The sequence below is a fragment of the Eulemur rufifrons genome, chromosome 14 (genome assembly GCF_041146395.1).
Source record: "Eulemur rufifrons isolate Redbay chromosome 14, OSU_ERuf_1, whole genome shotgun sequence".
Taxonomy (NCBI): Eukaryota; Metazoa; Chordata; class Mammalia; order Primates; family Lemuridae; genus Eulemur; species Eulemur rufifrons.
In genome coordinates, this window is record NC_090996.1 from 36,962,812 (window position 1) to 36,981,329 (window position 18,518).

At 46.8% G+C, this 18,518-nt stretch overlaps 1 long non-coding RNA gene across 2 annotated transcripts in view; it reads right to left on the reverse strand.

Moving 5' to 3' along the window:
* Positions 1-18,518, reverse strand: part of LOC138394800 (uncharacterized) — an 82,895-nt gene that overhangs the window by 40,696 nt on the left and 23,681 nt on the right. For both annotated transcript variants that reach the window (XR_011235332.1, XR_011235331.1), the window contains exon 4: positions 6,712-6,788. This is a non-coding gene — a long non-coding RNA (uncharacterized lncRNA). The remainder of the gene's footprint in view (positions 1-6,711; positions 6,789-18,518) is intronic.

Below are 18,518 nucleotides of genomic sequence, written 5' to 3' on the forward strand. Positions count from 1 at the left end.
TCTCTAGATTACTTATATGTAAATGCCATTAAGTAGCTGTTATCCTGTAGTTTTTAAATTTGTCTTTTTTTTAGAGACAGGGTTCAGTGTTTTTGATCCACAGTTGGTTGAATCCTCACATGTGGAACCCACAGACACAGAGGGTCTACTGTATCTGACAGAAGTTGGAAATAGAGGATGCGGAGGCCCCAGTGGAATTATGCCGAATGAAACATCCTTAGTAAAGTATGGGCAGTTCTGGTTAAAATGTTATAGAACCACCTTAAACACCAAAGCAGAACGTCACCCTGGGCAAAGTGGGCCCGCAGCTGAGGAAAGCTGGGAAGCGAAATTAAAGATAGAGAACTATTTCACGGGAATTGTAGCTGGGGGTCCCAGACATAGAATTCTCCAGAAAACTATTTCCAGCAGTCCTAAGGCGTCCGCTTTGAACAACCTGTCCAACCCACGAGGCAAAAATGCCAGATCACAAACAGATCAGCTAAAATAAACCATACCTTTCCCCTCGATTCCTTTCCCCCACTGAGGTGGACCCTGAGCAGGCGAGGATGTCATACTGAAGAGAATCTGGCAAAGTAAAAAGAGAAATCAAGTAGGAATCTTCCTCCAAAGCAGGCTTCTAGGTCTGAAACAGTGGGAACCAAAGAAGAGTTCAGAATTGTGTGAGCGTCTCAACACTGATTATACTGAACTGCACCTTCTAATGACTAAAATAAGATTACGAATGACAAGTGACCACAAGAGTTTTTATTACCTGAGAGTTACTGGAAAAGTTATCTGATCTTACTAAGAGCTCATCCAGAGGTAGAGACTGAATCTATAGAGGGTCTGAAGGCACAGTGAAAACTGTTTTCTGCTTAGCCTTACCAAGTCCCATCCACTGACCATACTAGTTCCACAGATACCCATAAATTCCCACTACGTGTAAGGTAATAAAATATACACAATGCTAGATGTAGCAGAAATTCATTTTTGCTTTACTAAGCAAAAAGTGAAAGCAAATTATTACGTCAAATAGAACAAAAGTCATTTTAGGTTTGAGTACAAGTACAAAATTTGATCATGGAAGATGTCATAAGAAATCTTAGCATGAGTTTCTAAGCGGGCAAGCAACAAAACAGAGATATCAGGGCTCACCATTTAGTCATTTTCAAAGTCACCTCTATTTAATCCGGACTCATCTAATGCATTCTAGGAAAAGGAGTGAGTACGTGCTACTATAATTTTGACTGAAATACATTTGCGGGTATTTTACAGTGTCAAGATAAAGACAATAAACACAATTTATTACCAAGTCTTTTTGGCATTTCAATTCAGAAACCACATTTGGATGCAGTCACAGACGAGTCTCAACGAAATTCTAGTCCATTCATACTTTAGTAGTATTACAGAAAGAGTCAAGCATACTTAAGCTTTGAACTGAGGCAGCAAGTCAATATTTAATATGCTAAATTCCAAGTTTTTCCAGGAAGCATGAAAAAAATCAGAAAAAATGCTATCACCTAACTAGCAAGCAAGCATTAAGGATAAGCACGTTTCACTCAGTTCCTCTCAAGAATACACAGGGAACCTACAATGCCCCCCATTCTGACACATTACTAACATTTAACATTCAATAAAATGTTAAAATATTTGTTTCATAAAAACGGAGATAAAAAAAACACTAAAACAGGCCAGGTGGGGTGGCCAGTACCTGTAATCCCAGCAGTTTCGGACGCAGAGGCTAGGAGTTCCAGACCAGCCTCGGCAACGTAGCAACACCTCGTCTCTACCAAAACTTTGAAAATTAGCCGGGCTTGGCAGTGCAAGCTTATTACCCCAGCTACTCGGGAGGCTGAGGTAGGAGGATCGCTTGAGCCCAGGTGTCTGAGGTTGCAGTTGAGTGATAGTCATGCCACCGCACTCCAGCATGGGTGACAGAGTGAGACCCTGTCTCTAAAATTAAAAAACAAACAAACAAAAAAAAAACTACAATATATAAAAACCAACAAGCATGTTTCATTGTGAGTGAAAAATCTTATAAAACCTTAAAAATAATCCCAGATTCATCCTAAAACAGATTAGAAATCTAAAGATTTTCATGATTTTTAAAAAGACAACTGGGAATTAAAAACATAATAGCAACCTATACTAGACAATAAACGTGAGAAATTTGTTATATAAGCATTGAAATAAAAATTTTAAAATTCAAAAATGTTTTCTACAAATGCTAATTAATAAACTCTCACAATCTACACAGGCAAACATGGGCACAGCTGCAAATGCCTTGTTAGCATCATTCTTAATCACTTGATTAATTGCATCTGAGAGAAAACAAATTCCTTCTAGATCACTCTGAAGGGTCTTACAAAAAAATCAACCCTCCCCCCCAGCAGACACATCTACCTCGATGAAGAAAACACCAACATTTCAAATATTCCAACAATCATAAAATAGGATAATCCTGGAATTTACTCAGCCTCAAAACATTATGAACTACTCCAACACAGGAATAATACCTTAAAAACACCTACAGTGTTTTCTGAAGTACAAAAAATATTCATTATGAATCCTGATTTCTTGGAAAAATTATTTGAACATGTCTCAATGCTGTTGATTGTCAAGAATTCTGATGATGTGCTTATCCAAAAAAAAAAAAAAAAAAGAAAAAAAGAAAAAAAAAATGCCAGGCACTTTTTATTTAACATATGACAGCCTGCTTACATTGTTCTTTATCATCGCTATTAGATTTCTTATCAACACCAGACTGAGAGTGGTAAATTGTCAAGAAATACACATTGCTTCCTCCAAGAAATACATATTTAAAGAAAAACTATCACAACTCTCTACCACGACAATTTGAGGGATTCCTTCCCTTACTATTCCTAGGAACAACAATCACAAAGAGCTAATGGCCAGCAAGTCTAAAATCTAAAACTTCTATTTGAATGTATACATTACTTTCCACAATGTAGAAACTACTACAAGCATCGACAAGTCAAAAGGGTCCACCAAAATTCAAAAGCTAGCTGCAAAAATCATTGGTAATCTACATTATTTTGTAAAGATCAAGATTGGCTTTGGAGTACATTAACTCAGACTGCTGAAGAGGCCAAATATTGTTTTAAACATATAGAAATAAGATAAAAATAGGCAATGCAACCTTGGAATAAATGCAATACTAAAAATTTCATCTTCTTTTTAATAAACAGTTCCATCAGTTGTAAAACTACAGGTAAAGTCCATATATGGAACCACAAGTTATTACTAACAATCCTTCCAATTTCAGCACTACCAAGTTAGTACTGTATTTGTCTGTCAATAGTAAAGAAAAGGACAAAATAAATTCCTGAAATGGTGCTTTACTTAAAAACGTTTCTTATGGAAAAGGAATCCAATGTTTATCATCAGTGATTTTTAAAAATAGAAAATATTTCTGTTGCAAAGATTATTTACAGAACACAGAACCAGAAGTCCATGACCTTTCAATAAATACACTGTACTAAAGAGTACAAGAGAGTACAAGAGTACTAAGAGAGAGATAATAAAAACACCAGTCTGTTAAATCTCTTCCTCGCTTCTTTTTAAAATGTAGATAGATTTTATTAAACTGACAATACGAAAGTGTAACCCAGTAATCTTAGCCCTCTTAAGTTACTTATTATCTTTTCAATAGACTGTTATGAATTTACAGTTCCTGCAGTTCACCTGCCACCTTTCCCAATTTAAAGCAGACACTAGGGGTTGAAGACAGTCTCGACTTGCAACATCAATTATAAGAAAGAACTTTATGCTCGTTTTAGAAAAGGATTATTGTGAGTTTTGTTCGGCCCCAGAAACACCGCTCAGCACAGATCTCAGCACATAAGAGATGTTTAATGAATATCTCTTGAGTAAATGGTAATGTTGAATTGTATTAGTGCAACATTAGTTTTTTTTTCCTCCTTCAATTTACAGTTCTCCCTTGTTGGAAATGAAACTCAAGACCATAGCAGTCCCTCAAAAACACATAAACAACTTTATTCACAATGAAAAATAAAGCTGGGTCTCAAAATACAATCCCAGCGCCATCTTTATGTTCTCCATTATTTTTAAAGAAAATGAGAAATAAAGCCTGTTTTTAAGAAATAGATAATGGATACCAACTTTTCTCAAAATAAAAAATTCACTTTTGAAACTTACTTTCTATGTTAGTAGTACTCAGAGTAACAACTGATGGTTCCAAAGTAGGCACGGATTGGGTAAAAATCCAAAACAAGCATAGAAACAAAACTACATGTTTTTTGCCAACGTTTTTTCCTTAATCTTAGTCAAAAGGGTATGTGCCTAAATTTTACTAGATGTGAGACCAGCTTTGTCTGATGCTTCCAGATTCATTCGTTCAACAAATATTTTAATGAGCATCTACTGTATTCCAAGCCCTTTAACGTTTGCGTTTGCAAACTGCACACCACCACCGAATTCCTCTGCGAAGCCTTATCATTTAAAAGGATGGCAAGGTAATAAGGAATCTCAACACCGTTTCTTGCACACATTAAGTCAGTGGATTGGGACGCTTTTTCAGCCGTTAAAGCGGCATCAGCGAGCCGCTGCCGACCACACCCGGGACCCAAAATCACAACCAGGAGCCACAGCCGGTGAAACCACCTGTGAGAGTCGCCCGCGCTCCTCCTCCGAGGAGGCGGCCGGGGCTTCCACTCCGAGCCCAGCGAGCTCCGCTGCGGGACCGCGGGCGGGACGCGCCGGGCGCCTCGGGCGACAGTCCGGCTCCGGAGCCCGGGTCCCCGCCCCGCCAACCCTCAGCTGGAGACCCCGGGCCGTCCCCGCCCGCCCCTCGCGCCACCCTCGCGACCGCCAGACCCGCCAAGTTGGGGGGAGGGGTCTGCATTTCCGCTTTACCGCGGCGGGCGGTGGGCGCCTCGGTCGCCCGCCTGCCTGAATTCCGAGCTGAGCTCGTGTCCCTTCCTCAGAGGGAAGGGACGAAACCCAAAGGGCGGGTCCTCGGGGAAGACACCTCGCCCGAACCTGAAAACGGAGCCGCAGGCTCAGCCCGGAGCCCACGGGCGGCGCTCACGGCGGAGTCCTCGGGCACCGCGGTTCGGGGCTTCAGGCCGCCGCCCAAGGGCCCGAGAGGGCGAGGCGCGGGGCCGGCGCCGCACTCACCGTCACCTCTGTCTCGGCCGCCCGCTCCCGCAGCGCCGCTCTCTGGCCGGCTCCGCGGCTGCCGCCGCCCTCACGCCCGCAGCTGTGCTCCCGGTTCCCTCCGCGCCGCCCAGACTCGTGCGCGGGCGCACCCGGAGGCGTCGCGCGCTCCCAGGGCGGCGGGGGGCGGGGCCTCATCAGGCAACCGCGGCGGCTGCCATGCCGGCCCCGCCCCCGGGCCGGCCCAGCCAGGCCCCGCCCTGGCCAGGCCCCGCCCTGGCCAGGCCCCGCCCCGGCCAGGCCCCGCCTCAGGATGGGCGGGCGGCGCCACCCCCACCTTGGAGCCGCGCAGGCTGGGCGGCCGCTGCTGTGGGGAACCGACCGCGGACAGCAGGGAGTGGAGCTTGTGCGGGAAAGCGCGCGCGGAAGATGGCCACCGAGCCTGCGCGGGAGCGCGCGGGAGCCTCTTCCCAGCCCGGCCCGCAGGCGGCTGCGGCTCGCGCCCGCCCGGCCGAGGAGGGGCGGTTTCTGCACGCGGTGTGGGCCGGGGCCGCGCCCTGAGGAGGAAGCGGGTGCCGAGCTGGCGGGGGACGAGGTGTCTGTCGGTCGCAGTTGAGACCTCGAGGTCCTGAAACCCTCCGACCATTGTTTTTTTCAATGTCACAGTCAGAATCGTTTTGTCATTCGCTGGCTTCAGGCCCGGCACATCCAGCTGGCGTTTGCAATGCGAAAACTGTTCGTGCCCCAGACCCCTGTGACTCCTCCCCGGGATCGCATACCTCCCAGAAGTCGGGACACGTGACAGTGTCCCAGTCTAGCGGCCAGTACTCCACCAAAGGACCCGCCAAACTCTGCCTGTGGTCAAAGGGACAGAGAGAGCCAGGTGCCGGTGTCAGGGCATCCTTCCAGCTGCTCAGGCCACAGACTTTGGCGTCATCCTTGGTCCCTCTCACACTCTCATTTTCACTTCCAATCTGCCAAGAAAGCTCGTTGGTTCCACTTCCAAAATACATCAGACTAGTTCTCACCTGCGTTACTTCCAGCATCTCAATGATACCTCAGTGACCTACTAAACCGCAGGGCCTCCCTGCCCATCATCTACTCCGTTTACTGTCAAAACAGCCGGAATATCCTCTCACAAGGAAATGTCACTTAGCGTTGATACTTAGCCTGAGCCAGGTATTTAAAATTGCAACCGCCAGACACCAATTCTCAATCCTTCCTACTTCATTCTTTTTCTTTTCTTCCCATGACACTTCACACCTGGTAGCGATCTCTATGGTCAGCTTTCCGGATCTATGGTTAGGCATTCACAGATTCAACTAACCGCAGGTCAAAAATATTCAGGAAAAAAAATTAAATAACACAAGAAATACAGTATAACAACTATTTATATAGCATTTACATTGTATTTGGTATTGTAAGTAATGTAGAGATCATTTGAAGTATACAGGAGGATATATATGAGTTATATATTATGCCATTTTATATTAGGGACTTGAGCATCCACAGATTTTGGTATTGGTGGGGATCCTGGAACCAATCCCCTAAAGATTCTGAGGTATGACTGTATTTATTTTACATGTTTACCTTTTAGTGTCTCTCTGGTCTTCGCCGGTAGAAGCTGGGATTTTTGTCTGTTTTGTTCAACTGATGTACCCAAGTGCCTAGAATAAATGAAAAATTTTTAAATTCCCTGAGATAATAAAAAGTGTAAAGCAACAAAAAAATGACCCGTTTTGTATTTTAAATTTCCTCTTGGTTTCAATTTCTATTAGTTAATTTGGTCAATATTATATTCATAACACTCTCCTTACATATTTAATTTAGCCTTTAAGATTTAAAACAAAGCAATTTAAAGCCACAGACAGTTTGGATTTTGTTTGTTTGTTTGTTTCTCTCTGTCTTTGAGACAGGGTCTTGCTCTGTCACCTGGGCTAGAGTGCAGTGGCGTCATAATAGCTCTCTGCAACCTCCAACTCCTGGGCTCCAGGGATCCTGCTGCCTCAGCCTCCTGAGTAGCTGGGACTACAGGCACACGCCACCACACCTGGCTAATTTTTCTTTCTAGTTTTTGTCGAGACTGGGTCTCACTCTTGCTCAGGTTGGTCTCGAACTCCTGACCTCAAGAGATCCTCCTGCCTCGGCCTCCTAGAGTGCTAAGATTACAGGCATGAGCCACCATACCATGCCCCGTCCCCGCCTCCCACGTCCCTCCCGTGTCCGCCCCGGCCCCGCCCCCACTCCCCTCCCGTGTCCGCCCCTCCCCAGCCCCGCGCCGAAGCTCCGCTGTTCCCCCCGCGGCCACACGGGGGCGCAGCCGGACAGCGGGCGAGGGCGGGGCGGGGCGGGGCGGGGCGGGGCGGGAGGACCGGGATGGGGAGAGGACGGGGAGGGGCGGGGAAGGGGCTGCCGGGGAGGCGGGGGTCTGGCGTGTGAAGGGGCAGATGGGGGATGGGCGGTCAGGTGGAGGATGGGGCGGGAGGCGGGCCCAGAAGGTCGGGCCTCGCGCGAAACTTGGGGGGAAGCCCTGAGGGGTCCCCGGGAGCGGAGCCTTCAGCCCGCGGCCTTACCCTCCCAGGGCTGGGGGTGCGCTGGGCCCCACGGCCGCCTGGAAGGGGTGCGGGGTCTCGGGAGCTCCTGCCAAGGCTGCTCCGCCCCGGGCCGCGGGCAGAGGGTCCCAGAGCCGGGCGTGCAGCTGGGGGCGCCGGGCCCACCTGGGAAAGCCCAGGCAGCGCTGGGAAGCGGGAGGCGGGGCCTTTCCCTCCTCCGTGTTTAAGGCTTCAGGTGGCCCTGTGGCCTGACGGGCCGCAGAAGGCGGAGGAGGTGGGTGCTGTGGCCCCTGCCGGGCACCAGGAGCTCCTCCCAGGCCCAGCGCACGCCAGGTCCCCACCCCAGCGCCTGGCCAGGTGCAGATGGCGCGCTGCTGTCTGCCCAGCCGCATCCCGCTGGGTCCGTGGCTCAGGGCAGATTCCCGAACCTACCCCAGGATGAGGGCAGCTGCTGCCACACTGCACTGGCTGGTGAGAGGGCAGGGACGTAGGCTCCTTCCTTGGGACCCTCTCCAGCCCGTCTGCCCAGTGCACGCCCGGTGAGGGATGCAACCCGGTGTCTCCCTCGGTGCCCCCGTGAGCAGGGCCGGCCCCGTTGAGCTGGCACGGCGTCTCCGTCTGAGCCACCCCCTCCCCGCTACGACTCAGCACACACACCTGTGCGGTTCAGGCCAGCCCGACAGGGAGAATCTTCTCTGCTCTCGACAAAGGATGAAGGTTTCCCTCTGCAGAGCGAGGCTTCCCAAGTCCCTCAGCAGACCTCAAGGTCACCCACATCTCGGACCCAAGGTCTGAGCCTTGGGGCCGGCCCTGCCCCGGGAGGGAAGGGACAGGGTGACAGGCCACGGCTGTGGCTCCGGTCAGGTCCCTGCCTGGCTGAGACAGTATGTTTCCCCACAGCTCCCTGCTCCTCGGAGATGGAAAGTGGGCTCTTATAAATGTGTCCTCTGCACTGTGTGGCATTTCTGAAACCCAGACGTCTCTGGGCCCTCCTGCGGCTCCTTCCCCGAAAGCTGGAGGGAGCAGGGAAAGGCTTACCAACCACATCTCGGCTCGGGACCTTAATCATTCCCAGAGCGGGGCAGGTGGCCTGTCCCGGATAACCGCATGGGTCAACACAGAAAGGATGTTAACTTGCACCTGCCAGCCAGAGCGTCCTGTCCCGTCCCAGGACGTACACGTGACCAGGAATTCAGGACTCCCCAAGGGGAAGCCCTCTTGGGAGGAAGAAGTGCTGGGCACGGGGCGGGGGGGCTCCCTGCAAGGACTGAGGGAAGATGCACCAGAGACGGGGAGGATGAGCCCATGACGCTCCTCCCAGCTCAGGCGGCGGCCGCAGTCCCCTTGGATGGAGAGCTACACACTTGGGTCTGTTTTGTTTTATTGGGGTTACACACACAGAAAAGCTCTCGGAACACACAGGTGCAGCTCAAAGGACAATCACAACAGACACCCACAAAGCCACCATAAGGCAAGAGGTGGGAGGAGGGGGCTGGGGCCCGGGCTTGCTGGCGGGGTGGGGGCGCTCAGAGGTGGCTTGGCTCAGCAGCACCTGCTGGGGGGCAGAGGGCAGGCACAGCTGGAGGTGTCACACCTGCCGGGGAAGATGCCGGGATTCAGTCTGCACATGCACAGCAGCCAGAGGACACAGAGGGTCGTGGAAACCCAGATCCACACGTCTTCGTAGGGGTCAGCACGTGGCCTTCGGCAGGCGCGGCCAGAGCGGAGGTCTGCCTCTCTGTGGCTGCCACGGCTGGACTTGCCGAGCCTGGACCTCAGCCGTCCCTTCCCGTAATAGCTGTAGGTGACCAAGCCATTGTTTTGGGGACCGTGGGCGATGTGGCCGGGGCCCTCGCGAATTACATCCAGGACTGAGAAGGGGATGGTGATGGAGACCTCACTGACGCGGACGAGGCCGTGGGCACTGGCTGGAGGGCGGGACTGGTGGCCCACAGGACCCTGGCTGCCATCTTCCTTCTCTCTGCCTTCGGTGACGTCAATGAAAGAGTCTGCCTCTGATGTCATCAGGAAAGGACCAGGCGGCCAGGGAGCCATTATCCTTGGAAGTGAGGCCACTGGCGTTGGTCTCCGTACAGGGGTCATGACCAGCAGTGACGAGGCCCTGGTGGCCACCCTCCTTCCCGTTGCTTTGGGCAACACCAGCAAAGGCATCTGCGTCCTCAGTAAAAGTGGAGGGGAGTGTGACCGAGTGCTCCCCGCTGGCCGTGGGGCTGTCCACAGCAGTCTCCGGGAGGGGGGGTGTTTCCTCCGCTGGCAGGGCCCTGGCGGCCACCCTCCTGCCCTTGGCCCTCTGTGCAGCAGGTGAAGGCATCCTTGTCCCCAGTGGCCCTGGCAAAGGACAGGGGGAAGGTGAGGGAGCTCTCCCCATCGGGCCCGAGGCTGACAACGTAAGACCCTGTCGGCAGGGCTGTCCGCAGGACTCCGAGGCCGTGGATGCAGGAGACGGGGCCATGGCCTCTGGCCAGACCGACAGGGCGGGTAGAGGTGCCCCCAGCTTTGAAGAGGAAGCCCCGGAGCTCGAAGGTCGTCTTGACTTCACTGAGGCGGCCTCTGCCCCGGAAGATGGGGTCTCTGACATCCACCGCCATGCCTTTGCCCTTGGGCGCGGCTGTGGAACCCTTGCCAAGGACGCGCGGCCCCCCCCACCCCCACCCCCTCACCCCCAACCCCCCCCCCGGCTGCCAGCTGCAGGGAGGGAGCTAGCCGTGGGCGACCAGCCCCCGGTCCATGTCCGTGTCCACCAGGGAGAAGGGGACAGCGACGATGCCGTCGCCCTCGCTTAGGAAGTCGTGGGTCTCAGAGAGGGGGCTCTGGAACTGCCACACAGAGAGCGAGATGGTGACGAGGCCCCTGGCGCACTCGCACTGGGCTGTGGGGCCGCTGCTGGGCGTGGGCGTGGCCCTGGCGACGCAGGCACCTCACCAACTCCAGCACACCACTGGCTCCACGGAACACGCTGAGGATCAGAGCAGTTCCCAAACTGTCCCACCCTTTTCTAAAACCAGGCTTTTGTCTGATTGATCCAGGTGCTGTCTTCCCTAGGTTAGAAGAAATATGCTATTGACAGTTTAAAATACTAGTACAGTAAAGTCATTCATAACAAAGAACAAATGAGACCGGTACCTGGTTTCATCCATTCAACACTTTACTGCACACCTGTTTGGTGCCAGGTAGCATTCTGGGCATGGTGGACAGCAGGGAACAAGACAAAGGAGGTCCCTGCTCTCATAAGAAATATACATAAAAATACATAATTTCAAGGACTGAGAAATGCCATGAAGAAATTAAAACAGTAATGGGGAAGCTATTTTAAACTGCGTGGTGAGTTAGGTGATATTTAAGCTGAGACCTTAAAGTTAAGGGGCCAGGCTCAAGATCTGGGAAAGACCATTCAGACAAAGGCAATGACTAGTGTAAAAGTCCTAAGGCAAGACCAAGCATGGCATGTTTCAAAAATTGAACAGACTATCTTGGATAGAGTCTAATGAGCAAAGGTGAGAATGTCTGAGAGGTCGTGAGACGCAAGAAGATCTCCTGAGCCCAGGAATTCGAGACCAGCCTGGGCAACACAGCAAGACCCCATCTCTAAAAAAAATTCTGCTCAGCTGGGCACGGTGGTACACGCCTGTGGTCCCAGCTACTCAAGAAGCAATGGCAGGAGATCGAAAATGTAAAAACCTCCAACAGAAGTCTCCTAGATTTAGGGAGGGATTTTCAGTGTACAAAAATGTATTGGAATGCGTGTCCTCTTGGTACCGTGCCGCCTATTTAGTCGCCCCTTAAAAAAGGAGAGGAGTATAAGTACATTTATCGTTTTGCACGGTAAACTAGCAGCTAGCCACAGCAATCCCAGGAGTTATGATCACACCACTACACTCCAGCCTGAGCAACAGAGCAAAACCGTGTCTCTTTAAAAAAAAAAGAAAAAACAGAAAACCGTGACTATAGCTGAAATAAACTTAGTGGTAGGACTACACACCAGCTCAGAAATAAGGATCTTATTAACCCAAGATGGTTACTTCATACGTGAAATGCTAACATATGAATCCAAGTACGTCAATGTGGAATTCTAATGAAGATGACCCAATTAGTCTATAAAATAGATTCACTATGTTGTTCAGGCTAGGATTATTTCAGAACCATAGGAAAACACTGCTTGTGTGTCATCCAAAATCATTTTATTTGGTATGTAAATAGACTTTTTAAGAATTATAAAGGTCATGTTTATGTTAACGTGAAAGAAAACTATAATACCAAATCTGATTTTTGTTCAAATTAGTAATTAGGAGTTAAAGTAAAATATAGCATATCAGTCTAAATTACATGTTCATATTACAAAAACTGTAAAGAAATATGCACACACATACACACCCACACTCCCTGTAGCCATGAAAACCAAGTCTACATTATGGCCACATAAAAGTCCCACAAGTCAATAAAGACAAATTTTTGTATATTGCACAAAAAAAGGAAACTCTGTAGACTGGTTTGAGGAGAATTTACACTTGCACATAAAATTATTTATTCATTCAGGAACTACCAAGCTACTCATTTCCACAATTTATCTAAAACATTTTTTTTTTTTTTTTTTTTTTTTATCAACCAACAGGAAATGAGACCTACAGCTCAGGGGAAAAAGGCTAAAAGAAAAAAAATCTTCTCTCAGCAGAATGAAATACTAAGAATCTGCATGTTATTAATTCCCCTTGCGCTCTCATTTCCCAACTAAATATCAGTTAAACTCCATTTTTAGACTATGCATTGAAGTCTGTACAAGCATTTTTCTTTTTTTTTTTTTCCTTTAAGAGCACAAATAAGCATATGCATTTAATACTACTCAATAAACTTGTGATTATCTTAGCTAGCTGCTAGTTTACCGTGCAAAACAATAAATGTACTTATATTCCTCTCCTTTTTTAAGGGGGGACTAAATAGGCGGCACGGTACCAAGAGGACAGGCATACCAATACATTTTTGTACACTGAAAATCCCTCCCCAAAACTATGAGACTTCTATTGGAGGTTTCTACAAACAAAAAATAAAAACTGCTAAGAATACCATTAGGCTTTCTCAGTAATTTCTCCTCTTTTCTAACAAAAAGAGTTGAGCAAAACACAGGAGAACAATGAAGTTTTGGCTCCTGATCTCACCTGAGCCTACATCCCTGATAAAAAGAAGGGTACAGTATAGTCCAACTGGAAGTGTCTAGTCCATGAAAATCACCAACACTCAGAACTCAAGAAATGTAACTGGAAAGAAATATGGGGCAAGCCCAAAATAAATTTTTTACATGTTGTCACCCTATTTCCAAACCAGGTTTTCCTCTTCTTTATTTCATTTGCCTTAGCTCTCTTCATTCCTTTCCTACCTCCTCTGTCCCTTACCATTTCACTGTGTATTTTCACTTCCCATACACAAAAGTTGACTGGAAACTTACTTTATATTCTTGTATCTACAGTTGTTTCTACTTCATTCTTATAGGAATATACCGTTTGAGGGGAAGTTCAAATACTTTCGTTATAGAAACATGCACATAGGGCTGTAACCAGAATCAGGAGTAACAAGACAAGCAGCCATTCCTTCAGGAACTCTCAGTGCCCATTGTCCTCAGCCAGCCACCCTCCTGGGGACTCTGCAGTGACTAAAACAATGCTCTATCCCTGAGGGCACGAAAGCAAGACTGTGCTTGGCAGGTTCAAGAAACCTGGAGGATGCCTGGGGGCCAGAGTAGAGGAAGCCAAGGAGAAACCTGATTGTGTAGGACACAAAACCAGAGAGGCAGGAGGTACGGATCAACGGAGGCTCTCCTAGGCACAGTAAATATTCTGGCTTTTACTTTCAGAAAGCCACGGAACGGTTTGAACACAGGAGTGAAATAATCAGACTTTCATGTTAAAAGGATCACCCTGGTTGCTGCGTTGAGAGTAGAAAGGTGCAGAAGCAGCGGGGAGACGAGTGACTATGAAAATAACACAAGCAAGAGGTTACGGTTGCTTACAGCGGTGGCAGCAAGTTGTGGTTCCATGTATAGTTAAGGCAGCATTTAAAGTATATAAAGAAGGTACTTTCGTGATAATTATTTGAATTAGTTGGGGGAGTATCAGAAGGAAAAGAGTCAAGACGTCTATGTGGTTTGGGGCCAGAGAAACTGAAAGAGGGAGTGGACATTTAAAAGATGAGGAAGAATGCAATGGAAACAATTATTGGAGGGGGTGGGAGAGAAGAAGGAGGCGACGAGTTGTCCAGTTGTGACATGTTAAATTTGGGATCTAGATGTCTAGTTAAATTAGACATCTAGCTGAAAATGTTGAGTATGCAGATGAACATACAAGTCTGGAGATTAGGAAAGAAATTCAGACCAAAGATAAAATTTTTAGTTAGAAATATATACTTCTAGCTAGATGAGATGAGATCACAAGGGACTAAATAGAAATACAGAAGAGGTCTAAACATATATCCCTGGAACACTGCCTCGTTTTTTAGAAGTTGGAGTGATGAAAAGGAAGCAGCAAAAGAAACTGAAAATAAACAGTACTATCCCAGAAGCAAAGGGAAGAAGGTTTCAAAGAATAGAACATTATCAACCTAGAATGGAAGAGGAAAAAAAAAAAAAAATACCTCACTGTAGTGGATCCAAGAGAGAGGGAGTACTGAAGACCAGAAATATCAACTTTTCTGGAGAGTAGTCACTAAAGAAAGAGGCAGTGCGGAACAAGGTTTTTTAAAGATGGGAGATATCAGTATCTATATGCTGCATATATATCTATATGCTGACAGGAATGATCCTGTAAAAATAGGACAGTGACGCATCTCGTTGGCATGCACGAGGGGATGGACACGGAAGCCAGGCAGTGTCCTTGACGGGAGGAAGGCAGAGAACGCCAGGGCAGCCGTGCAGACCGGGGTGAAGAACAGCAGGAAATGCAACGAGCATGGGCAGAGGCCTGAGGGACATGGAAAGGCTTTCTGATAGCTTTCATTTTTTACACACGGGAAACACGTTATCAGATGAAAATGGAGAAAAGGGGAGAGGTTTGAGGAGAGAGGTGTAAAATAGTCCTTTAGGGGAATGCTAAAGTGATTCAACCAGGGAAATGTCCTGGGATTACACCACTGTCAGCAACACAAAGGGCCTTCCTGAGGTCAGCGTACAGGCACTGAACGGGAGACCCGGGTCAGCATGGCTGTGTTTTCCTCAGAGCACGGTCTACTGCCCAGGCGCAGGCTGAACCGGACGGAGAACTGCATGTAAACGGTGTGGGGTGGAGGGCTGGCCAGGGGAGTGCAATGGAGGAGCGCCCTACATGGAACTGAGGGTGCGTGAAAGGGAGAGATTATAATAGTGGACCATGGCTTCAAGGCAGGGAAAGTATTCAAGTAAAGATGTGCAAGAAGGGGGACAGTACAGAGGTGGCAGAAGCAATGGACTGCAGGTCCCAAACAGACAGAAGTACTGTCAAGGGGAGGTTACAGTTGTCCCACGGGGGTTTGGTTGATGGAACGTCACCATACCAAAATCCCCAGATGCTCAAGTGCCAGAAATAAAATGGGTAGGTGTTTGCATATAACCTATACATATCCATAGAATTTAAAGCATCTCTAGATTACTTATATGTAAATGCCATTAAGTAGCTGTTATCCTGTAGTTTTTAAATTTGTCTTTTTTTTAGAGACAGGGTTGAGCGTTTTTGATCCACAGTTGCTTGAATCCTCACATGTGGAACCCACGGACACGGAGGGTCTACTGTATCTGACAGAAGTTGGAAATAGAGGATGCGGAGGCCCCAGTGGAATTATGCCGATTGAAACATCCTTTGTAAAGTACGGGCAGTTCTGGTTAAAATGTTATAGAACCACCTTAAACACTAAAGCAGAACGTCAGCCTGGGCAAAGTGGGCCCGCAGATGAAGAAAGCTGGGAAGCGAATTTAAAGATAGAGAATTATTTCACAGGAATTGTAGCTGGGGGTCCCAGACATAGAATTCTCCAGAAAACTATTTCCAGCAGTCCTAGGGCGTCCGCTTTGAACAATCTGTCCAACCCAGGGGGCAAAAATGCCAGATCACAGTCAGATCAGCTAAAATTAACCATACCTTTCCCCTCGATCCCTTTTCCCCACTGAGTTGGACCCTGAGCAGGCGAGGACGTCATACTGAAGAGAATCTGGCAAAGTAAAAAGAGAAATCAAGTAGGAATCTTCCTCCAAAGCAGGCTTCTAGGTCTGAAACAGTGGGAACCAAAGAAGAGTTCAGAATTGTGTGAGCGTCTCAACACTGATTATACTGAACTGCACCTCCTAATGACTAAAATAAGATTACGAATGACAAGTGACCACAAGAGTTTTTATTACCTGGAAGTTACTGGAAAAGTTATCTGATCTTACTAAGAGCTCATCCAGAGGTAGAGACTGAATCTATAGAGGGTCTGAAGGCACAGTGAAAACTGTTTTCTGCTTAGCCTTACCAAGTCCCATCCACTGACCATACTAGTTCCACAGATACCCATAAATTCCCGCTACGTGTCAGGTATAAAATATACACAATGCTAGATGTAGCAGAAATTCATTTTTGCTTTACTAAGCAAAAAGTGAAAGCAAATTATTACGTCAAATAAAACAAAAGTCATTTTAGGTTTGAGAACAAGTACAAAATTTGATCATGGAAGATGTCATAAGAAATCTTAGCATGAGCTTCTAAGCGGGCAAGCAACAAAACAGAGATATCAGGGCTCACCATTTAGTCATTTTCAAAGTCACCTCTATTTAATCCGGACTCATCTAATGCATTCTAGGAAAAGGAGTGAGTACGTGTTACTATAATTTTGACTGAAATGCATTTGCGGGTACTTTATAGTGTCAAGATAAAGAAAATAAACACAATTTATTACAAGTCTTTTTGGCATATCAATTCAGAAACCCCATTTGGATGCAGTCACAGAGCAGTCTCAACGAAATTCTAGTCCATTCATAATTTGATAGTATTACAGAAAGAGTCAAGCATACTTAAGCTTTTGGCCGGGCGCGGTGGCTCAGGCCTGTAATCCTAGCACTCTGGGAGGCCGAGGCGGGTGGATTGCTCAAGGTCAGGAGTTCGAGACCAGCCAGAGCGAGACCCCGTCTCTACTAAAAATAGAAAGACATTATATGGACAACTAAAAATCTATATAGAAAAAATTAGCCGGGCATAGTGGCACATGCCTGTAGTCCCAGCTACTCGGGAGGCTGAGGCAGTAGGATCGCTTAAGCCGAGGAGTCTGAGGTTGCTGTGAGCTAAGCTGACGCCATGGCACTCACTCTAGCCTTGGCAACAAAGTGAGACGCTGTCTCAACAACAACAACAACAACAACAACAACAAAAAAGCATACTTAAGCTTTGAACTGAGGCAGCAAGTCAATATTTAATATGCTAAATTTCAAGTTTTTCCAGGAAGTATGAAAAAAAATCAGAAAAAATGCTATCACCTAACTAGCAAGCAAGCATTAAGGATAAGCACGTTTCACTCAGTTCCTCTCAAGAATACACAGGGAACCTACAATGCCCCATTCTGACACATTACTAACATTTAACATTCAATTAAATGTTAAAATATTTGTTTCATAAAAACGGAGATAAAAAAAACACTAAAACAGGCCAGGTGGGGTGGCCAGTACCTGTAATCCCAGCAGTTTTGGACGCACAGGCTAGGAGTTCCAGACCAGCCTTGGCAACATAGCAACACCTCGTCTCTACCAAAACTTTGAAAATTACCCGGGCATGGCAGTGCAAGCTTATTATCCCAGCTACTCGGGAGGCTGAGGTAGGAGGATCACTTGAGCCCAGGTGTCTGAGGTTGCAGTGAGTGATAGTCATGCCACCGCACTCCAGCATGGGTGACAGAGTGAGACCCTGTCTCTAAAATTAAAAAAAAAAAAAAAACACTACAATATATCAAAACCAATAAGCATGTTTCATTGTGAGTGAAAAATCTTATAAAACCTTAAAAACAATCCCAGATTCATCCTAAAACAGATGAGAAACCTAAAGATGTTCATGATTTTTAAAAAGACAACTGGGAATTAAAAACATAATAGCACCCTATACTAGACAATAAACGTGAGAATTTGTTATATAAGCATTTAAATAAAAATTTTAAAATTCAAAAATGTTTTCTACAAATGCTAATTAATAAACTCTCACAATCTACACAGGCAAACATGGGCACAGCTGCAAATGCCTTGTTAGCATCATTCTTAATCACTTGATCAATTGCATCTGAGAGAAAAGAAATTCCTTCTAGATCACTCTGAAGGGTCTTACAAAAAAATCAATCCCCCCCCCAGCAGACACATCTACCTCGATGAAGAAAACACCAACATTTCAAATATTCCGACAATCACAAAATAGGATAATCCTGGAATTTACTCAGCCTCAAAACATTATGAACTACTCCAACACAGGAATAATACCTTAAAAACATTTACAGTGTTTTCTAAAGTATAAAAAATATTCATTACGAATCCTGATTTCTTGGAAAAATTATTTGAACATGTCTCAATGCTGTTCATTGTCAAGAATTCTGATGATGTGCTTATCCAAAAAAAAAAAAAAAAAATGCCAGGCACTTTTTATTTAACATATGACAGCCTGCTTACATTGTTCTTTATCATCGCTATTAGATTTCTTATCAACACCAGACTGAGAGTGGTAAATTGTCAAGAAATACACATTGCTTCCTCCAAGAAATACACATTTAAAGAAAAACTATCACAACCCTCTACCACTAAAATTTGAGGGATTCCTTCCCTTACTATTCCTAGGAACAACAATCACAAAGAGCTAATAGCCA